Below are 24,800 nucleotides of genomic sequence, written 5' to 3' on the forward strand. Positions count from 1 at the left end.
TCCTTAAACACTGTTATATTTCTATTCCAGTTCATGCACTCACTTATAAAACATAAAATGTAAAAACAGCATTCCCTTGACTATGCTTTTTTCTACAAACACAACTCAATCTGCCTTATCTTGCCACTCTATAGTCCTTCTATCCTCCACTCCCTGCATCACCAAGTACATTCTGGCTACTGGCTTTGCTGAAACTGGCCTTACTAAAGCAGTAAACAGCTTGCTTTTAAAGCCAAACACTTCTCACCACTTCTTTTTGATTACATCTCTGCTGCTTGCAGTACTGACCATCACCCTAAACTACTGTACATTCTCCACTTCCTTGGTGTGCAAGACACTGCTTTTATTATATACTGAACCATATCTTTCTTAACCAATTCTTAGGTATCTCATTTTTTTGGTACCACCTCAGCACCACTCCCACTATCTGTTGATGTACATCAAGGCGTTGCCCTGAGACCCTTCTCTTTACAATCTTCACTTTTTTTTGTGGAAAACAGATAAGCTTCTTTGGTTTCCACTACCACCTTCTCTAACATCTCTCACTAACATCTTATTCTGAATGAGTGCCCAGTGCTTCAAAATCAACTTGTTTGAGCTTTAACTGATTACCACTTTTATTAACCAGTAAACACTGGAAGTTTCTATCACAGTGGTTAACTCCTGTATCACACCTGCGCCCCATATCTGCTATGTTGGGATAATACTTACAATCCTTTACCGCCCACTTCTATTCTCTCACCAAATCCTGCCTCTTCACTTATTATAGCATGTCATGATTATTGTACAATGTACCCCCTTCTAAATCTCTCCACGCCACTTGTATAGGTCTCCCTCAAGCTTATAAACCTTACCTACTGATCTTTCAGTGCTTGCCGACTGATCTTTCAGTGCTTGCCGACTGATCTTTCAGTGCTTGCCGACTGATCTTTCAGTGCTTGCCGACTGATCTTTCAGTGCTTGCCGACTGATCTTTGAGTGCTTGCCTACTGTGCCTACTGATCTTTCAGTGCTTGTCTACTGTGCCTACTGATCTTTCAGTGCTTGCCTAGTGATCTTTCAGTGCTTGTCTACTGTGCCTACTGATCTTTCAGTGCTTATCTACTGATATTTCATAGCCCCTCACAACACCACATCCCAATGTATCTCTGGTCTCATCTCTATATTCTTCTTCCCAGAGGTTCCCTTCTCTCTACTTCTGACTTAGGCCTCTCTGTCTCTCTCATCACTGCCTCCTATGCTCATTTGCTGTACTTTCCTTGTGTTGCACCTATTCTGTGAAACTCCATACTTCAGTCTGTGACAGTCCCCCAAAACCTCTTCAGAGAACCCTGCTACAAAACCCCATACATTTTAAAGCTTTTTCCAAGGCCAATTATCCAAGCTGGAACTAGATATCCTCAGCAGACTTGGCCTACAGTCAGCATTCATTGAAATCTACTCCCTACCTTTTTAGATTGCTAAGCTGCCTAGGGAACAGGGCCCTCTGTATCAGTCTGCCTTCCTCATGCCTTTATTTTTGAACCCCCCCCCTCCTGGTATAGTACTGTATAGTAATAAAATGTGCAAAGGTCACATTTTGTGAACAGCATATATTTAGATGCTATGTTGAGATAAGCTGTTTGCAATTATAGAAATCATACTGATTATTATATTCAGAGCAAATATACTGCTCTGTGTGTAATGCAAACTTGCTGAATATTCTATACTGAGCTAGCATGGTGTCTTGTGCATATACAAATGACTGCATGATTATCTCTGCATAAATATTACACTGTGCATATATTCTGATTACTGCACACTGAGATAGCATGCTGCCCAGTGTAAATAAAGAGATCATACTAATTCAGTTACCCAGTGTCCAGTAGCAGTGAACAGAGAAATCATGACACCCTTTTAGTATAACACCCGTTTAGAGTGTGTTATGTGAATGGAAAGCAAGCGTGCTGCCTAGTGTATTTTTAGATAGTTATATAACTTACCCATTTCAGATTTACACAGAACTATTTAAAGAATGAGCTAGCATGCTCACTACTAGATACAGACCTAGTACACTGATCACTGTATATTGAAATTACATACTCTCCATGGTATATCCTAATATAACCTAACACCTATATACAACATGGTGTTTAGTGTATATAATGCTAGAGAATAACCCCATGAACGTGCTCTGGTTACTTGTAGCATCCATTATAAAACTCCTTCCTATATAATGGATGTGTTCATTCCTCTGAAGTACAAACGTCTATTTTTCTGTTATAACTGAACATCTTTTAATGTAGCACAGTATGTGCAATACCACAGAATGTTTATATTTCTCTGTGATATCAATTTAGAATTTGTTTTTGTAAATGCAAACATTGTAAGTCTGTCCATTTAATGTACAGTGATAGAAAAATCCTAAATAATAATAAAAAACTGTAGTAGCTATTTTATAGATGACATCCGCAGTTGCTGAGCCTGTGCATTATGATGAGTGTGTGTATATTTATTTATATATATATTTATTGTAGATATAGATATCATGATTCAGACAGACCATGCAATTTAGAACATCTTTCTAATTTACTTCTATAATCACATTTTCTTTCTTTTCTTTGTATCTTTTGTTGAAAAGCTGTGACGTAAGCTTAGGCGCGTGCCTATGGATCCAGCTAGACACACGTTTCTCATTGAACTGAACATTGTTTGCACAGTTCATTGTTAGGACACTTTATTGTCTATTGTATGTCTTTCCCTAATTGTCCTGGTCTAAGGAGTGCAGATGAGGGGAACCAAGTGACATCCATTTCTTTATAGAAACATATTTTTCTTTTAAAAAGTGAGTTTTATTATCAGGACATATTTACTGTTGTATATCCCTTTAGGATGCCACCTTGTTTTTTTTTCATTTGCAGAACTTGTAAACCTATTTATATTAGGGACCATATTTGTTGTTGTTGTGTTTTTTGTTTTTGTTTTGTTTTTAACTTGGAGGCCCAGAGTGAAAATATTGAAAAATAAATAAATACCTTTAATGAAAAACTATATATATACAATTATTTTGGATTTTGCAAATGTCTGATAACATGATATACATGTGTTATTTATTGTACAGATTCAGACAGACATACAGGATATCCTCTAATTCTGATACCTAAATCCCTATTAGCGGGTATTTGCTACATGAAGAAGGATATTGCTAATATGATACTAAATCATTGATAAAATCCTCTAAATCAGGCACCCAGCATTGAAATTTGAGAGGCTGGCCTCAGGCTGAACAAGTCAACTACAACAAAAAGTTAAAAATACTGTTAATTGAAACAAAAACATATATTGTAATGTATAATTAAACTCCAAATATTACATTTTTTTAATGTAGGACAGTTACCATAAATCATCATATAAGCACAGACCCCCCAAAAATGTCATTTGCAGAACACTGAAGCACCCCGTGTGTTACAAATGTGGGAGGTAGAGAAGGGATTGAGCTCAGAAAATATCTGTATAAACTGAAAAATAAAACATTCCCATGAAGGAAAGTAATTTTAAATATTTTTTTGCAGTTTTATCAATTTTCTAGTCATCTGTAAGAATGTTGATAAAGGCTAAATCTACATGGTCTGTATTGCTTCAGATTAATATGAATTGTACAGTAGCTACATTTCAAATTCACAGCATTTTCACACAATGCATGCATTTGCAAAACAATGTTTCTGCAAGTGTTTGATTGGCTGCATGAAGGGTTGCAACCTTTCTTGGAAAAAAAACAACAAAAAGCACCGACCATACTTATTAGCATCATTTTGCATAAATAATTATACATCATAATTCAGAAACTAAAGCTGATGTGACTGATTTTAAGTGATTGTTTGTTTGCTTATAATTAGAAGTTTCAATATCACAGGAGATTTGCGTCAATATTTATTCCTTAATTTCTTCATGGTCAAGAACCTTAAAAATACCGGCCATGTCACCTCTAGCTGCATAATGTGTTTAACAACTGAGTACTTAGATTGCTTGCAAATTCAGGGCAAAAGGTTCACTTATAGATATGGGGAAACAGGCACATTCTTAGAAAAAACACAATTATAAGTCCTATGAACTTGAAGTCCTATGAAGTGTAATATAAAATGTGTAATTATATGTCGTAGTTTATCCCTTTTTCCTTTAATTTAAATCTGAAAATTGTGGACTTCCCAATTCCTGTAAAAGTTCACACTCCATACTTAAAGGGAAGTCTACAATAGATTTTTTTTTTTAAAAGACAGATAACCCCTTTTTATTACCCATTCCCCAGTTTTGCATAACCAACACAGTTATATTAATATACTTTTTACCTCTGTGATTACCTTGTATGTAAGCATCTTCTGACAGCCCCCTGATCACATGACTGACTATTTAAAATCTATTGAGTTGCATTTAGTATTGTGTTGTGCTAACTCTTAAATTCTTAAACTCTTGTCTTGCCCCCTCTCCCCCCCCCCCCCAAAAAAAGGCAGGGATGATATAAGCTGTAATTGCCAAAGCCCATATGCTCGAAAGAAGTGTTCTCCTGACTATGTTTGTTGAAGGACCAGTTAATACAGTAGATTTGCATATTCAACAAATGCATGAAGGAAAAAAAAACAATGCAATAGCACTTAGTCTGAACTTCAAATGAGTAGATTTATTTCTGACAAATTGTATGTTATGTCTATTTCAACTCTTCCTGTATCATGTGACATTCATCAGCCAATCACAAATGCATATGTATATTCTGAGACTTGCACATGCTCAGTAGGAGCTGGTGACTCAAAGTGTAAATATAAAAAGACTATGCACATTTTGGTAATGGAAGTAAATGGGGAAAATAGTTTAAAATTGCATGTTCTATCTGAATCATGAAAGTTTAATTTTGACTTGAGTGTCGCCCTAAAGTCCCTTTAACAGTCACGGTGCATTGCAGACCTCTCTCTGGTATTCATGCACAACACACTTCCTGTCTACAGCATCTTAACAGTAGGCAAACTAATGATAAACTTTCCACTAATCAGAGCCTGTTACCCAGTGGTAGATTTCCTGTCCAATACAGATTGTGACGTTGATACGGAACAGATATTTTACTGAGAACACTCACAGGCATTCTTTTAGGGCCAAGACAATACATTATGTTTTGATGTTTTTCTTTTATTATTTTTATTTTTTTTTCTCAATAAAAAAGGAAGGAAATAGCCTTGTGGAAAAGAACAGCATAGAATGTTTCTTTGTGTGCCTAGTTTGGGGTGTTTGATTATTGAGAGACTTTATTCAGGACACTTTTTAAATGCCACTCTTTTACTCTGACACCTTTTGGTATCACTGAGTCTTAGGTCATCCAGAGAAACCAACTAAGAAAACCACATATTTTTTTTTTTGGGGTTTGAAGTGGGAAGGTAATGTATTTAAAGGGACAGTCAACTCATGATTCAGATAGAACACACAATTTTAAACCACTTTCCAATTCACTTCCATTTTCTAAATGGGCCCAATATTTTTATATGCAAACTTTCTGAGGTACCAGCATCTACTGAGCATGTTCGAGATTCACAGGAGATATATATATATATATATATATATATATATATATATATATATATATATATATATATATATATATATATATATATATATATATATAAGTGCCACCCGCTCTGAAAAGGATATTCCGTGAAAAAGTTATGGAACACCTGACAAACAAAGTACAAGCAGGTGAGCCAGTGCACGGAACCCAAAGACTATAATATGAATTAAAAAAGATAAGCAATTAGATGAGTTAGTCCGGCACACACTAATTTATATCACTATATCAAAATTATATTGCAGTAAAAAATACACAGGGAGCCACCGGGTCAGATCAGAAAAAAGAAAAGCCTTTATTACATCTAATTCATTAAATTCTATAAACTAACATATACTCATAGGTTCAATAAACCTGAGAGAAAATACAGTAAATATGAGCAATCCTAAAAACTTAGAGGAAATCAGACCTTATATAGTAAAGTACACCGGTGTATAATTGAATATATAATCTAAACCCATGGGTCTAAGCTTAAACCCACTTAGTGTACATATTTATACAACGCTCCATATTGCTAATTAGGATAGGATCCTGAGAGCATATGCACAGTCCCCTGTGCATATGCTCTCAGGATCTTATTCTAATTAGCAATATGGAGCGTTGTATAAATATGTACACTAAGTGTGTTTAAACCAACTATATATGATCTTTGCTGTTTTGCATGATAGCGATATTGTTCACTGATGTCTGTATTTCTATCTATTAGACATTTGCTATGCATAACTTGGGTATAGCTTAGACATATATATATATGTATATATGCATTTTGTGATTGGTTGATGGCTGTCACATGATGTGTTAGGAAGGAAAATGTAACTAACTGAAATTTGTTTGAAAAAAAATCTACTACTCATTCAAACTAAGTGCTTTTGCATTGTCTCTTTAGCATGCATGTATTGGTAATGCTATTCTGCTGTTGAGTGATCCTTTAACAAAACTCAATACTTAATAAAATCACGAATGCAAAAACATTGCATAAGGGAAGATTTATTTAGGGCTAGATTACAAGTGGAGCGCTAATTATTGTGCGCCTGCAAACAAGAAAATGTGCACGCGCGTGATAAATAACCAGCCATTACAAGTTATTGCTTCCTAGCATTGCGCTTTACTCGTAATACCAGTGCACATTAGCGTACGCTGGTATTACTCGGTGGAGCACTAATATCACTTGCTAGTCATACAGTGTAAACATATGTAAAACTTAGTCAGATGGAATGTTTATCCAGTGCTATGGAATTTGGTGACACTGTACAAATAAATGGTGATAATAATAATGGGGGCAATAAACACTTAAAATTGTAGTATAATATGTTTAAAGGGCCATAATAGCTGCAAATGACATGCTCTTATTTGTTAGAGCATGTCATTAATGTTAAGATGATCAAACTTGCACTAATGTGTGTTTAACTTCTGCAAATGTGTTAAACACACAGTAGAAGTAATGCTTGGGACCCACAGAGCAATACTAGTTCTGAGTGGAAAAAGCCACTATTCCAATCAGCATCTGAGTCGTGCGATCATCTCTGCTGATTAGATCATTGGTTTCTGCTCGGAACCAGCAGTGCTCTGTGGTGTGTGTGTGTTCCCGCACAGTATTTCTAATGTGTGTTTAACCCCTTTGTTGGGCATAAGTGCATGGTCAAGAGTCTTAAAATCACATTAGAGCATGTCATTTTTTGACTAATATGGCCGTTTAATTATATGTTGTAACATATATGTTAATTATTTATTTTAACTAAATGATTATGGGCTTTGCAGTTCCTGTGAGAATTTGAAGTTAAGATTTCAGACTTTACAAGCCTAACCCTGCTATATTTAAAACGGTGAAAAAAATTTCAGTCCCAGTCTGCTATATTTTACACAGAGATTGTATGTTCACTATGTTAAAGGTATAGCAAAGTCAAAATTAAACTTGCATGATTGTGATAGAGCATGTCATTTTAAGACACTTTTAAATTCACTTTTGTTTTCAAATGCGGTTTGTTCTCTTGGTATGCCTTGTTGAAAAGGATTATGCACATATCCTTTATCTAATGGGAGCTGCTGCTAATTAGGTGCCTGCACACAGTGACAATTGTCTTTTTTGTGATTGGCTGACTAGATGTGTTCATCTTGCTGCCAGCAGTTTAATGCTGTTCCTTCAGCAAAGGATAACAAGAGAATGAAGCATATGTGATAATGGAAGTAAATTGGAAAGTTGTTTTAAAATTGTATGTTCTATCCAAATCATGAAAAAAATGTTGGGTTTTCCTGTCCCTTTAACTCGTTTTATAGCTGTTTTATTTGGCTTCAGCAAAGGAGATAAGATAAAGGAAACCTAGATTACAACATTTCTTTATGAAAGCTAAACTGTTATTTCTTCAATATTTAAACAACTATTTAATATACAGGTACAAATCCCTAAATCCAGAATTGCAAATCCAATCTTTTTAATTTAATATTAAATATATATTTAAAAATAAAATTATCCAAAATTACTATTTCCCCTGCCTGTAAGTTACAATCTTCTCTGTCTGAGTCCTTGGTTTGTTTGTTTTTATATTCTAAAATGCAAATATTAGTCTCTATTTATTTAAAACAACAAATATTACCTTTCTGATTTTAGTACTGTACTAGTATGTATTACAAATGATATTATGACATGTAAATATTGCATACATGACATAAGATATTGTTGTTTACACTTGGTTCCATTCCCCTAAACCATTTCCGGTCCCAAGCAGTTTAGATAAAGAGGTTTCTATCTGTAATTTAAAAAAAAAAACTAATTGTCTGCATTTAATACAGCATTATATAGGGCTAAATTACAAGTGAAGCACTAATTTAACCTGTGCCCGTAAACAGGCAAATTTTCCCGTTTATGGGCGCACATAAAATAATCAGCCATTACGAGTAGCTAGTTAATGCTACCACAAGCTTGAGGTATCACTTTGTGGTAGACTTCAGTAACCAGAGGTCTTTTGCCCCCAAAATAAAGTGAAGTATTCCTTTTTATAAAAATATGAGAAACTTTACTTTATATATCTTCCTGGGTTAACTCCCCAAGTCCCTGAAAGCTATGCAGTTATCAGTTAGGGTTGTGAGTTTTGCAGGGTCATGGGATGTGTACCCAGTCTGATTTCAGGGTGCCCCCCATTTCCATGTTTTCTATGTGTCTAGGGAAATGACAAAGGTTCTGTGACACCCTTGTTTGTATCTCAGTGTGTTTGTTTGAGAGCATGCATTGTGTGGCTATAGGTTAGGGTCCCGGGGAGGAAGAGACCTTGGAGGGGTACGTGTACATATTAATTATTGTTATCACCCTAGCATTTGGGTTCATGTGTATTAACCAAAACTTGTCATGCAATAAAGTAAGATTCTTATTTTCATTTATTTTACCTTGAGATGTTCTTGCTCTATTTTTTTTTTGCTATTGCTTCTATAACAGGCCTGTCTAAACAATAAAAAAAGTTCACATTCAAAAAAAAATAAAAATATGAGAAACTTTTATTTTTAATTTTAAATAAATGTTTATACACATATAAAGACATAAATTTGATAGCCAACGCTGCGCGACTTATACCCTTTGCTGTGCTGTGTATGAAGGCATCAGAAAGAGGCTCCCATTGGAATCTATGGAAGCGCACTCTCATGAGTGCAAAGCTTCCATGCAATGCGAATGCCAGGTTGCATTCGCATTGTGCTTTACCTATAATACCAGTGGAGTGCAAATGTTACGCTCCACTCATAATCTGGCCTTTAGTGTTTTATATTCTTTTTCCTAATTATACCTTTATACTTACCCTACATAACTTTTTGACAAGTTTTCCTACGTTGCACATTATTTACATAAATGTTGTTACCTTGTTTGTATTGTGCTACAAATATGGTTGTCATTGTATGATAAAAGGTGGAGCAGTGATTTTAATTGAGACTGTTGGGATGCTCATCTAGGGGTGTTACTAGGAATTAGGCCTGAATTTGTTCATGAGAATTTATGTAACAATTGAGGAAATAGATTTAAAAAATGCAGGTTAATTTGCAAAAAAAATAAATATATATTTTTTATTTAGTTTATGGTGTAGGGAAAGATCTACAGTATATCTTAGTGTTTTCTTTTCCTTTGTGTACATTTTAAGAACCCTCACATGGATTAAGAAAAAATGAGTTGGGTGTCACAATGTGCAAACTCTTGAGAAACAATGAAGTATATGCACATAATATTTTCATAGCAACCAGTTTTGCCGAAAGAGAGGAAGTGCATGTTTCTGCCTCAGTGACTCATCGTCTCGGGACACTGACCTATGTAACTCATTCCCTAAATTTTACCATAGCAAAAGATTTGAGTATCATTTTTGTGAAAGATTAGATTGCTGTATTAGTAAGTGATACTGTAGACAGTACTAAAGTAAAGTACACCAATTAACTGCGGTCAGCTGTAATTATTGCGCTCTTCACTATATTTTACATGGCTGTGATAAATGACATGAAAAAACTAATTTGCTTAACTGCAGCCAGATGCATAAGAGGCATACATGCCAGCGGAAATATCATTTTACATCGGCTCCTAATTCCTCCATCCTTCCAGCTGGCAGTAGCCCTAGCAGGTAACAGGAGGACAGGCATGGGAATATAGACATTTACATGTCATGTAAGGGCATTGCACCAGTGCCCGTGCTATCTTCAGAAGCTTTTCCGTTGCATTCTTGGAACTTCATCAGGATATTGGCTTCCTTCTGTTTATTTAACACTGCATGTGACCTTGCTTGTTTATATGCCCAAAACACTCCAGACAATTCTGTACTTTGATATAGAATTTAAAATATAGTGAAGTTAGAGTTAGTTTGTTTATTTAAGCACTACACATTAAATATCACCCAACATTTTGTTCTTTGAATTGAGATGAAGTATAAATGGGGCTTTTTTTTTTTTTTTTTTTTTTAAAGCTCCAAGGCGGGATTTGGAAGAGTAAATTTTCTGATTTTGTCTTTTATAACATAATTCTATATTGTAAATTATGTATTTATGTTAAAAGGGAACACACCCAAAAAAAAGATGTTTAAAATCTATACAATACTTAAATTAATATGCAGTATACAAGAAAATGCATATCATGTAAACATTGTATATAGATGTATTGACATAGCTTCTATAGTTTATAATAGGAAGGTTTTTGTTTTGGTTTTTGTCTTTATTAGTAAAGTAGATCGCAGACATGATGTAGATGTAGGCGTTCTGTGGGAGTTAGCTGAGCATTCCAGGGGAGTAACCTGTATTTTACTTGGGATATATTGCTAAGTAGTGTGATATATTCCAATTCCTGTCCTGCAGGTTAGGTATAGGGTTTCAGACATATTTGTCTCGCCACCTTTTCAGTGGCGTAATTTTGCAGTGTGAGGCAGGTAGTGTATGCATTATTTGACGTGTACCTACACTGAACAAAAAAAATGGTTTCTTTGTAGGAGCACTTCAAATACAGCCTCTCCTCCACTGATAGTGCTGACGATTTGCGATGTCGGCAGAATTTTGTAGAAGCCACAATCACTAATATATCCTAAGTGAGACACATCACCACTCATCTCATCACGGGTCAGCCCTAATTTTTTTAATATATCGACAGACTGATGGACTTCAAGCCTGGCAACCCCAACCAGGCATTTTCTCGGCGATCTCTTGATGTTTTGAATATCGGGCCTGAGTCTCCAGCTCCTATTGATAAAGTGCACAGTGTATAAGTATCTGCATTCTGTAAGTTGCTGTTGGCTGTCTCATGATACAGGGGAGGGAAAATTGGATCAACTTTAAAATGTGAAAAAAATTCTACAGATTCAAATGAAGTGATATTGCTTTGTCTTTATGTTATGTATTTGTCAAATGTTAAATTCTACTGTACTTATAATCCACTCCTAGTGATTTGTTTATTACAACAAAGAAACGGACTGTTTTATATCCCTTTAAAGAATACATAAGCCATTTAATACCATGGAATCACTGCCGTTTAGTAAATGAGTTAACAGCAAAAATGCCTTTCTGTGTTTCCCATAGAATGTCACAGAACTCTTGCCTTACAAAATATGGAAGCTTTATTGGCACAGTAATGAGTTTGTGACATGAATATAAAAGCTTCAGTTGTAATAGGCCTACTGTCGTGCAAAATATTAACCAAAATATGTAGCCATATAACCCTGAGGTGGAAACTGTTATAAGTGTTTATAGATATTTATTAATAAATAAATAATTGCCCAGTTACTGCAACGTGCTAGCTCAACTGAAGTTACAATTCACAATTAATTTATATATTATGTCCTTCATGTGGCACAATAACAAATAAAAATTGTTATCGTTAGATTATAGGCTCTCTTGAGCAGGGGTCTACACTGACTCTCAAATACATTTTAATGATATTCCAGGGTCATTTATTTGAACCACTGTTCATTGTTTATGATTAAATAAATGATGTTGATAGCAGTTCTAATTCCAAACCATATGTGCAGTACTTGTGGGGCCAGAGTGCGTGCCTTGCCATGTAACTGCTCTGTAACAAAGTCCCCCTGGTCATGCATTACCTGAAAGGTCTAATAACGGTTACTAGTGTATCCCAGAGGTTAACAAGCTCATATTAATGTGCAGACTAACAGGAGCCAAATGAACCAGGAACGTGTTTATGTATAGAAATATGTATAGGATAGCCCAAGGCTTCATAAATCTCTGGAGATAGGGAGCCATATCTCCCACAATGTTCTGATGATATCCTATTTTTTATAATATTCTTCATATAAACCCTTTCCTGGCTCCAGAATAACCAACAACAAGAAAAAGAACAAGAAATACAGAATTAAAGGGACAGTAAATATATTGTAGTTACAAGTGCTATAGAATTAATATATCAGCAAGTTTTAAACAAATTAACATCATTTTTACTGAACTTGGGTTTTCAATAAACTCCACTCACCATTTCCCTTATTTATAGGTGCCAATCCAGGCTTGAGTCTGCCTTCATCAAGGGCAGTCACAGTCAGGGTAAGATATGTGGCAGTGTTAGCCTTGATAAGTCAGCAGGGTGCAACTCAAGTTCTGAAAATAAGAAAATCCCAAATTGTCAGAGCTAAATGACACTAAAAGGGGCAAAATGAATAATTAAAGTATATTGCAAAGTTGTTTTACAATGCATAACCAAACATTATAAATAAAAATATCATGGGGATTACTGTCTCTTTAAGAAAAGTAGCATCCAATTTATTTGAACCCAGAATTTGACTGCCTATTTTGAGCTGTAAATACCTTCAGTCATAAAATGTAACAACCAATGCATATACAGGTAATTACAACATACTGCTTCAAATTAGTTCAAACTATTAATACTCTTGGATCAAAGAAAGAGATTGAAACCATATATTGTTTAATCTAGTACTTAGTATAGTTTTAACTTGGTGGCACTTAGTGCAAGTGCCCAAGAGCTATTCTTCATAAGTGTTCCTCAGAATAGAGAACATCAAAAGGCATAGATATAGGTGTACCATTCTGTTGTAACAATGATTGCCAGAAAAAGATCACAGGCTGTGGTTCCTGGGTTATGGTTGGGTTTTGTAGTGTGTATTCTTTATTGTTCTCATTATTAATGGCTACTTTTTCTGCATGTGCCAATACAGCACTCACCTTTTGACGACTTATTTTTATTCTTTAATTGAACATTTCAAGTTCTCTTTTGAATAGTTAGGTTCATTTTGACTGAACCACTTGTGCTTAAAAAATCTGACATTCTCACCTGTTCAGGTCTTTGATAATTGCAATTGGGGGCCCACTTAGGGTTGCAACCTCTGCCTTGCTTTCCTGGACACTTATGAGTTACACATGCTGCAGTGTAAGCAGGAAGGAACATGAATTGTGCTGTTTATCAGCACTATTTATGTGATGTCCAGAGGCACAATATATGTTCAGCCCTGCTTACCTTGCAGCATGTGTAACTCATAAGTGTCCAGGAAAACATGGCCGAGGTGGCAACCCTAGGCCCACTGCAGCCGATTTTAAAGTATTTTGTGTATGATGCATACAACTGTGATGTGTTAGCTGTTTTGGGAAAAATGTGATGTTGTTTACAATAAGGTTGTAGGTAAATCCCTGATCTGTAGTTTATGCTGTTTCTTATTTGAGAGTAAAATAAAAGTTAAATTCAATTAATTTGTTGCAATATGTTTACTGAGAGAACAGCACATACCAGATGTTTCCGTGCAAGGAAAGCTATCAAACATTGAATATTTCTATAATTCATTTTACAGAAACCAAGTATATAGTGAAAATGCTTCTAAGTGAATTTTAAATGTTCTGTCATGTATTTCAAATTTACTTTTATATCCCATTAAAGTGATGGTAAATCCAAGCGTATAACAAACATCACAAAACATAAATGTTAGCAATCTTCTTTCCTTATATATAGAGAAACTAACACAGCACCTCCGGCCGCCCACGGAACATCCCTTTCTCCAATAAGGTGACATTTTCACCTCTAGACCAATAGCCGTGCTAGGATGTCAGTTGACATGCACGGCTATTGGTCTAGAAGTGGAAACGTCTCTTAATTACCAATATACAGTTGTGCTCATAAGTTTACATACCCTGGCAGAATTTATGATTTCTTGGCCATTTTTCAGAGAATATGAATAATAAAACTTTTCTTTCACTCATGGTTAGTCTTTGGCTGAAGCCATTTATTATCAATCAACTGGGTTTACTCTTTTTAAATCATAATGACAACAGAAACTACCCAAATGACCCTGATCAAAAGTTTACATACCCTGGTGATTTTTCTCATCATAAATATTATGTAATACAGTCAACTATTCATAAGCATCTCAGGTATTCTTGGCATATAAAAAGATTTAGCCATTTCCCATGAGAAAATCAATCTGTTGTACAGTTACATACACTTGTGTAATGTTCTCTATAAATATCAGCATACTATGCATTAACAACACAAAGCAATAGTTTATATTGTTATAACGCTTACAGTTGTGCTCATAAGTTTACATACCTTGGAAGAATTTATGATTTCTTGGCCATTTTTCAGAGAATATGAATGATAACACAAAAACTTTTCTTTCACTCATGGTTAGAGTTTGGCTGAAGCCATTTATTATCAATCAACTGTGTTTACTCTTACATTTTACATACATTTTACATACCCTGGTGATTTTGGCCTGATAACATGCACACAAATTGACACAAAGGGGTTTGAATGGCTATTAAAGGTAACCATCCTCACCTGTGATCTGTTTTCTTGTAATTAGTGTGTGTGTGTAAAAGGTCAATGAGTTTCTGGACTCCTGACAGACCCTTGCATCTTTCATCCAGTGCTGCACTGACGTTTCTGGAGTCATGGAGAAAGAAAAAGAATTGTCAAAGGATCTGTGAGGAAAAAGGAAGTTGAACTGTATAAAACAGGAAAGGGATATAAAAAGATATCCAAGGAATTGAGAATGCAAATCAACAGTGTTCAAACTCTAATCAAGAAGTGGAAAATGAGGAGTTCTGTTTGATAACATACTGCATTCACCTTGCCATAAATTCTCACCAAATTTCCTGTGCCTTTTGTAGCTGACACATTCCCAAAACATCAGCAATCCACCTCCGTGTTTCACAGTAGGAATGGTGTACCTTTCATCATAGGCCTTGTTGACTCCTCTCCAAATGTAGCGTTTATGGTTGTGGCCAAAAAGTTAAATTTTGGTCTCATCACTCCAAATGACTTTGTACCAGAAGGTTTGAGGCGTGTCTCTGTGCTGTTTGGCGTATTGTAAGCGGGATACTTTGTGACCTTTGCGTAGTAATGGCTTTCTTCTGGCGACTCGACCATGTAGCCCATCTTTCTTCAAGTGCCTCCTTATTGTGCATCTTGAAACAGCCACACCACATGTCCTGTATTTCACCTGAAGTTATTTGTGGGTTTGTCTTTGAATCCCGAACAATTTTCCTGGCAGTTGTAGCTGAAATTTTAGTTGGTCTACCTGACTGTGGTTTGGTTTCAACATAAACCCTCATTTTCCACTTCTTTATTAGTTTGAACACTGCTGATTTGCATTCACAATTCCTTGGATATCTTTTTATATCCCTTTTCTGTTTTATACAGTTCAACTACCTTTTCCCGCAGATCCTTTGACAATTCTTTTGCTTTCCCCATGACTCAGAATCCAGAATCGTCAGTGCAGCACTGGATGAAAGATGCAAGGGTCTGATAGGAGTCCAGAAACTCATTTTCCTTTTATACACACACACTAATTACAAGAAAACGGATCACAGGTGAGGATGATTACCTTTAATAGCCATTCAAACCCCTTTGTATCAACTTGTGTGCATGTTATCAGGCCACAATCACCAGGGTATGTAAAATATATGTAAAATGTAAGAGTAAACACAGTTGATTGATAATAAATGGCTTCAGCCAAACTCTAACCATGAGTGAAAGAAAAGTTTTTGTGTTATCATTCATATTCTCTGAAAAATGGCCAAGAAATCATAAATTCTTCCAAGGTATGTAAACTTATGAGCACAACTGTAAGTGTTATAACAATATAAACTATTGCTTTGTGTTGTTAATGCATAGTATGCTGATATTTATAGAGAACATTACACAAGTGTATGTAACTGTACAACAGATTGATTTTCTCATGGGAAATGGCTAAATCTTTTTATATGCCAAGAATACCTGAGATGCTTATGAATAGTTGACTGTATTACATAATATTTATGATGAGAAACATGTATTGACTTGTCAAGTTAATTCTCAATTAATTAGACTGTTTTCTTGTTGTTATTTGCTTTGTGTTCATTTGTGGAACTTTCTGTAAGCTACAGATTAATTTATAGGCTTACAATAAAACTTGATGCTTTTAAAAGGGAACATGTAGTCAAGTTTTTTTTTTGTTCCTCTAAAAGAGGGAATGTATTTATTTATTTTTAGAAAAGAATGTTTTTGTTCTTATTACCTTGTTAAAGGGTAAATAAACATCTTGTAATTACAAGACATTTCTGTTGTGATGCTATAGAATAACATATCAGCCTAGTCTAAGCTAAAGTTACAATTTTTTTTTAAAAAAAGTAAAATTACAGAGAAAAATAAACCGCTATCCAAAAAATATATAATTAAACCTAAACTAATACCCCTATAAAAATACCCCCTTAATCTAATACTAAACTACCAATAGCCCTTAAAAGGGCCTTTTTGTAGGGCATTGCCCTAAGTTAAACAGCTCTTTTACTTACAAAAATTACCAATTCCCTCCTAATGGTAAAACCCCCACCCACCAACCCCCCCCAAAATAAAAAACCTAACACTAAAAAAAACTAAACAACCCATTGTCTCTAAAGGGGCATTTGTATGGGCATTGCCCTTAAAAGGGCATTCAGTTCTTTTCCAGCCAAATAAACCATAATCTAAATTAAAAATAAAAAAAAAGCCACCCCAAAAAAATAAAAAATAAGACTAAGCCCCAAATTAGGTACTCGCCGTTCCTGAAGTCTGCCGGAGAAGGTCTTCTTCCAGACGGCTCCATCATCTTCTATCTTCATCCGGAACGAAGGTGGCATGGAGCGGAGGTGCAGAGCTGTCTTCCCCGATGTGTGGATCCTCAGCGGTGGTCCTCAACGGCAGCGGTCCGTGGCGGCGTTCCTCAGCGGCATGGAGGCTCCTCATCATCTGATGTCCGTCGTACACTGAAGATTGAATGCAAGGTACCACAATCAATTTGGGGTACCTTGCATTCCTATTGGCTGAAATTTTGAAATCGGCCAATAGGATTAGGGCTACTGAAATCCTATTGGCTGTTCAAATCAGCCAATAAGATTTCAGTAGCTCTCATCCTATTTGGTGATTTCAAAATTTTAGCCAATAGGAATGCAAGGTACCCCACTAAATTTGGGGTACCTTGCATTCAATCTGCAGGGTGCAATGGATGATCACATGAAGAGGAGCCTCCACGCCGCTGAGGACCGCCGCCGCTGATCCATGCATCAGTGAAGCCAGCTCCGCACCACCTTTGCTCCAGATGAAGATAGAAGATGATGGAGCCGTCTGCAAGAAAACCTTTTTCGCCGGACTTCAGGAGCGGTGAGTACCTATTTGGGGCTTAGTGTTAGGATTTTTTTATTTTTTTTTATTTTTAAGATTAGGGATTTAATGGGCTGGACAAGAGCTGATTGCCCTTTTAAGGGCAATGCATATACAAATGCCCCTTCAGGGGCAATGGGTAGTTTAGGTTTTTTTTATATTGGGGGTTTGGTGGGTGGGGGTTTATTAATTACTGTTAGGGTAATTTTTAAATGTAAAAGAGCTGTTTTACTTAGGGCAATGCCCTACAAAAGGCCCTTTTAAGGGCTATTGGTAGTTTAGTTTAGGGGGTGTTTTTATTTTAGGCGGGTCTTTTTTATTAGATTATTTTTTTTCTGTAATTTGTTTTATTTTTTGTAATTTAATGTTAGGTTTTATTTAAGTGTAACTTACTATTGGGGTTAATTTAGGGGGTGTTAGGTTAGGGGGCTTAGTAATTAAATTATTTGCGTTGTGGGGGTTTGTTCGTTTAGGGATTAATAGGTTAATTAAGTTTTATTGCAATGTAGGGGTTTGTCGGTTTAGGGGTTAATTAGGTTATTGCGATGTGGGGGTTTGTCGGTTAAGGGGTTAATATTTTAATTATTTTTGCAGATTAGGGGTTAATTATTTTATTATTTTGCTATGTGGGGGTTGGCGGTTTCGGTGTTTTGTTAATACTTTGGTTACATGTTTTTTATTTATTTATTGCGGGTGGCTACGTGTTTTTTTGTTATTTTGTGCGGGCGGTTACATGTGTGTTTTTTTTTTTTTTTTTTTTTTTTTTTTTTTTTTTTTTTTTTTTTTTTTTAATTCTTTGGGTTTGCCTACGCTGCATCCAGGTGGATTCTGAAAATGGCAAGATTTCTTTCACCACCCTGCCATTTTCAGAATCCACCGGGATGCAGCTTTGCTGCATCCATGTAGATTATTTTGGCTCCTCGCTCAGCCAACATTCTTTTGGCTGCCTCGTGCAGCCAATATTTCTTTGAGGATGTGTGCGCAACTGGCGACACCGACGGACGCGTTACAAACGCGATTATAGTGTGTATATATAGCTAAACTCCACCCACTATTTGCCTTATTTAGAGGAGCCAATCTGGGCTTTAGTTTGCAGACAACAAGGCTAGCCATGGTCATAAAGTTGTTTTGCAGTTGCTATCAGTAAAAGCCAATTAGGGGCAGTAATATGGTTATAGTCTTGAGAAGTCAGCAGGTGCATTTCTAGGTCTGATGGTTAGAAATGGCTCTATTTGCAGAGCTTAATTACATGAAAAGGGAGCAAAATAAATAATGAAAATACATTGCAAGGCCGTTTTGTTATGTATAACTAAACATTTTAAATAAAACTCTCAAGGTGTTTACTGTGTATTTACTTTCAGGGGCTATATGATCTGGGCCATACTTCTTGTTGTGGGATCTCTTATGGTTTGCGTGTTGCCTAAGGGAAGGGAATAAAAATTGTTATTCAGGAGCAAATACGATTCATTCAATTATTGGAAGAATGTTATTGTCGGATTACCTAGTTTGTTTGTTTGTTTTTTAAACTTAGGGTAAAATGTTGGCGATACAGAACTGCTTTACTTCATGTTTTAAATTAAGTGATATGTGATACAATACCCTAATTTCACACTAGATCCGGTTTGGATATAAACTTGTTAAAATGCATTGTGTACCGAACTATAGACAACTCCTATAAATGTCTGTATCAAGTTTTTAAATTACTTTGGAGTCATTTTTGCCTATTTCATTGTTTTCCAATTAATACATAAATAAGTAGTTTTTTTTTTTCTGGTTGATGTAAAGGAAATATCTCATAATTTACATTATCCTTTGTGCGTTCTCACTTTTGGAGACAAAGTTGTTGTTTTTAGCAGTTTGAGTGTCCCTGAATATCAGTCATTAACATAGCTGGGTTCATTAGCCTGTAACCATATGCACATGAAATGCTTGTGTTTCTTTTAACCTCTTCCTTGCTAGGGTGGATTTTTCTTCAGACAGTTTCATATACCCATGTGGACTTAATTTCCATGTACTGATACACTGGAAAACTATATTTTTGAGCAATAATCTAATGTCTTGTTTCAATACAGTTTGATTTTGAATTATATTATAATGCAATCATTTTTTTAACAGAAAAATAGACCCCCCCCCCCGCCCGTATTTTGCATTATACTAAAATAAATATTACAATAAGTGGTTTCCATACAAACAAAAAAGTGAATGATATAAATAAAAAAGTGACATGAACCTTACTCTAAACCATACAAACCAAACTATCTGATATTATGCAATATGTCAGAGATACATTTAAATCCTCTCTCTGATAGTAAAGTTTGTTTATAAAAGTCTTAGTTCATCTAGATATTTCATTAGTAATTGCACGCAGGTATTCCTAATTTTAGGGGCAATTCTAACACAAATAATCTAAGGGAGAAGAAGGATTTTTAAGAAGTCACTCCATAAACCTGATTTAACCCCACAAAACTATATATTTTTGAAAATGTACACAATTAAAGAAATAGAAAATCCCAAGGCAGGACATAGAAATACCTTTGGAGGAACTGGCACAAAATATAGACATTTTCTATTATTTATTTTTTTTAACATGAAAATGAATTTCATGCTTATTACTGACATTGAAAACTTAGTAGCAGGGAGAGAAAAAAAAAAAGTTGTACATGTCGCTGTAGGATTTACTTGAATTTTTGGGGTTGTTTGGGTTTGCATCTTACTGGGAGAGCCATAGTCCACAAAGAGTTGCAGAAGAAACTGGGAGAGCTAATTGTTGAAAAGTACCAATCAGGAGAGGGATTTAAAGAATATTGAAGGTGCTGGATGGACCATGGAACACTGTCAAAACCATCATCAATAACTAGAGAAAATGCTGCACCACAGAAACATTGCAAAGATTAGAACGTCCCTCAAAAGTTGATAAGAGGACGAGGATGAAACGTATTATGGAGGCTACCATGAGGCCTACTGGAATTTATGACAGGTACCAGTCACTCGTTACACGTGACCACAATCTCTTGTATTCTTTACATGCCTGGGCTATAGGGTAGGGTGGCAAAATGGAAACCCTTTCTTACAAAAAGGAACATCCAGGCCCATCTAAGTTATGCCAAAAGATTCATTCAGTCACCCCAAGCCATGTAGTAAAATGTGCTACGGTCTGATGAGACAAAGGTTGACCTTTTCAGCCGAAATTGTAAAATATATGTTTGGCACAAAACCAATAAAGCTCATCGTCCAAGAAGCACCAAACTGACTTTAAAGCAGGGTGGTTGTGGCATCATTCTTTTGGCACAAAACCTACTGGCATCTGTCAGAAAGCTGAAGATAAAGAGGATTTACACATTTCAACATGACAATGACCCAAAGCACATATCCAGGTCAACCAAGGCATGGCTATAGTAAAGGAAATCAAAGTCTTAGAATGACCCAGTCAGAGCCAAGACCCCAATCCCTTTATAAACCCATGGAATGACCTAAAGAGAGTTGTACACAGGAGAACCCCTAGCAATTTGAAGAAACAGTCTAGTCAAATTTAAACTTCCATGATTCAGATAGGGCATGCAATTTTAAACAACTTTGAAATGTACTTTTATCATAAATTTGCTTCTCTTGATATTCTTTGTTGAAATCTAAACCTAGGTAGGCTCATATGCTAATGTCTAAGCCCTTGAAGGCCTTATGTTTTGGCAGTTTTTCACAGCTAGACATTGCAAGTTCATGTGTGCCTTATAAATAATAGTGTGCTCACTCCCGTGGGGTTATTTATGAGTCAGCACTGATTGGCTAAAATGCAAGTCTGTCAAAAGAATTGAAATAAGGGGACAGTCTGCAGAGACTTAGATACAAGATAATCACAAAAGTAAAAGGTGTTTTATAATCATGTTAGTTATGCAAAACTGGGGAATGAGTAACAAAGGGATTATCTATCTTTTAAAGGGACAGTTTACTCAAAAATTTAATTTATTCCCAATGATCCACTTTACCTGCTGGAGTGTATTAAATAGTTTTCAAGTATTTCCGTTGCCCTTATAATGGCATTTGAAATAGTTTATTTAGCCTGTGGTATCCCCACCCATCCTGAAAGTTTTTGGCCTCAAGGCCAAGCTGTGTAAACACAGCCAGTAGAAGAAAGTATACTCCAAGTGGGTTATAGAAGAGATAAGGGGGTCGATCCGATATAAATCGTCGCCCGCAAATGCCGGCGACGCCAATATTTGCGCGGATTTGGTATCACATATACGGCGTAACCTAGAAGTTACGCCCGTATATTTCTGCCGTCGCCCGCAGTTTTTTGGGCCATAGGCAGGTATACCAAACCCGCGCAGTTTGGTATCCAATATGCAGCGTAAGGACTTACGTGGCGAAAATGGAGAAAACTTACTCCATTTTCACCTCGCCACAAAAAGCAGCCGTAAGAAGCCTTACGCTGACTATTGGAGCCCCGTAACTCCCTAAACTAACTAGAAAATAAACCTAACACCTAACGCATGCGCAATGTCTATCTCCCTGTCAACCGCGATCTGCTAAAATAAACCTAACACCTGACGCATGCGCAATGTCTATCTCCCTGTCAACCGCGATCCCCCCCCCCCCCAGAAATCCCTAATAAAGTTATTACCCCCTAAACCGCCGCTCCCGGACCCCGCCGCCATCTACATAAACTAACCCCCTACTGTGAGCCTCTAAAACCGCCGCCATCTACCTTATCTATCCCCTAATCTGACCCCTTACACCGCCGCCACCTATATAAAAATTATTAACCCCTAATGTAAGCCCCTTACACCGCCGCCATCTCTATTAAAATGATTAACCCCTAATTTAATCTACCTACCCCGCCGCCAGCTATATTATCTATATTAACCCTAAGTATATTATAGTTAATATAGGTATTACATTATATATATTAACTATATTAACCCTAATTATATTAGGGTTAATATAGTTAATATAGTTACTATAGTATTTATATTAACTATATTAACTCTATCTAACCCTAACTAAATTTATATTAAATTAATCTAATTCATTTATAAACTAAAATATTCCTATTTAAATCTAAATACTTACCTATAAAATAAACCCTAAGATAGCTACAATATAATTAATAATTACATTGTAGCTATGTTAGGGTTAATATTTATTTTACAGGTAAATTGTTAATTATTTTAACTAGGTATAATAGCTATTAAATAGTAATTAACTATTTAATATCTACCTAGTTAAAATAATTACCCAATTACCTGTAAAATAAATCCTAACCTAAGTTACAAATACACCTACACTATCAATAAATTAAATAAACTACAAACATCTATCTAAAAATACAATTAAATTAACTAAACTAAATTACAAAAAAAAACAAACACTAAATTACAAAAAATAAAAAAAAGATTACAAGATTTTTAAGCTAATTACACCTATTCTAAGCCCCCTAATAAAATAATAAACCCCCAAAATAAAAAAAATTCCCTGCCCTATTCTAAATTAAAATAAGCTCTTTACCTTACCAGCCCTTAAAAGGGCCTTTTGTGGGGCATGCCCCAAAGAAAACAGCTCTTTTGCATACAAATACAATACCCCCCCCCCCCCCCATTACAACCCACCACCCACATACCCCTATTCTAAAACCACCCAAACCCCCCTTAAAAAAGCCTAACACTACCCCCCTGAAGATCTCCCTACCTTGTCTTCACCACACCGGGCCGAACTCCTGATCCGATCCGGGCGATGTCTTCCTCCAAGCGGCAAAGAAGAATTCTTCCTCCGGCGATGTCATCCTCCAAGCGGCAAAGAAGAATTCTTCCTCCGGCGACGTCTTCCTCCAAGCGGCAGCAAAGTCTTCATTCTTCCGGCGGCATCTTCAATCTTCTTTCTTCGCTCCGCCGCCGCGGAGCATCCATCCCGGCCGACTGCTGAACTTGGAATGAGGTACCTTTAAATGACGTCATCCAAGATGGCGTCCGCCGAATTCCGATTGGCTGATAGGATTCTATCAGCCAATCGGAATTAAGTTTAAAAAATCTGATTGGCTGATTGAATCAGCCAATCAGATTCAAGTTCAATCCGATTGGCTGATCCAATCAGCCAATCAGATTGAGCTCGCATTCTATTGGCTGTTCAGATCAGCCAATAGAATGCGAGCTCAATCTGATTGGCTGATTGGATCAGCCAATCGGATTGAACTTGAATCTGATTGGCTGATTCAATCAGCCAATCAGATTTTTTAAACTTAATTCCGATTGGCTGATAGAATCCTATCAGCCAATCGGAATTCGGCGGACGCCATCTTGGATGACGTCATTTAAAGGTACCTCATTCCAAGTTCAGCAGTCGGCCGGGATGGATGCTCCGCGGTGGCGGAGCGAAGAAAGAAGATTGAAGATGCCGCCGGAAGAATGAAGACTTTGCTGCCGCTTGGAGGAAGACGTCGCCGGAGGAAGAATTCTTCTTTGCCGCTTGGAGGATGACATCGCCGGAGGAAGAATTCTTCTTTGCCGCTTGGAGGAAGACATCGCCCGGATCGGATCAGGAGTTCGGCCCGGTGTGGTGAAGACAAGGTAGGGAGATCTTCAGGGGGGTAGTGTTAGGCTTTTTTAAGGGGGGTTTGGGTGGTTTTAGAATAGGGGTATGTGGGTGGTGGGTTGTAATGGGGGGGGGGGGGGGTATTGTATTTGTATGCAAAAGAGCTGTTTTCTTTGGGGCATGCCCCACAAAAGGCCCTTTTAAGGGCTGGTAAGGTAAAGAGCTTATTTTAATTTAGAATAGGGCAGGTAATTTTTTTTATTTTGGGGGTTTATTATTTTATTAGGGGGCTTAGAATAGGTGTAATTAGCTTAAAAATCTTGTAATCTTTTTTTTATTTTTTGTAATTTAGTGTTTGTTTTTTTTTGTAATTTAGTTTAGTTAATTTAATTGTATTTTTAGATAGATGTTTGTAGTTTATTTAATTTATTGATAGTGTAGGTGTATTTGTAACTTAGGTTAGGATTTATTTTACAGGTAATTGGGTAATTATTTTAACTAGGTAGATATTAAATAGTTAATTACTATTTAATAGCTATTATACCTAGTTAAAATAATTAACAATTTACCTGTAAAATAAATATTAACCCTAACATAGCTACAATGTAATTATTAATT

The 24,800-nt window shown here is 36.1% G+C and overlaps 1 protein-coding gene across 4 annotated transcripts in view; it reads left to right on the top strand.

The window, feature by feature from the left end:
- PHACTR2 (phosphatase and actin regulator 2) overlaps positions 1-24,800 on the top strand; it is a 435,085-nt gene that overhangs the window by 112,594 nt on the left and 297,691 nt on the right. The window lies entirely within an intron of this gene.

The sequence above is a fragment of the Bombina bombina genome, chromosome 4, assembly GCF_027579735.1.
Source record: "Bombina bombina isolate aBomBom1 chromosome 4, aBomBom1.pri, whole genome shotgun sequence".
Lineage (NCBI taxonomy): Eukaryota > Metazoa > Chordata > Amphibia > Anura > Bombinatoridae > Bombina > Bombina bombina.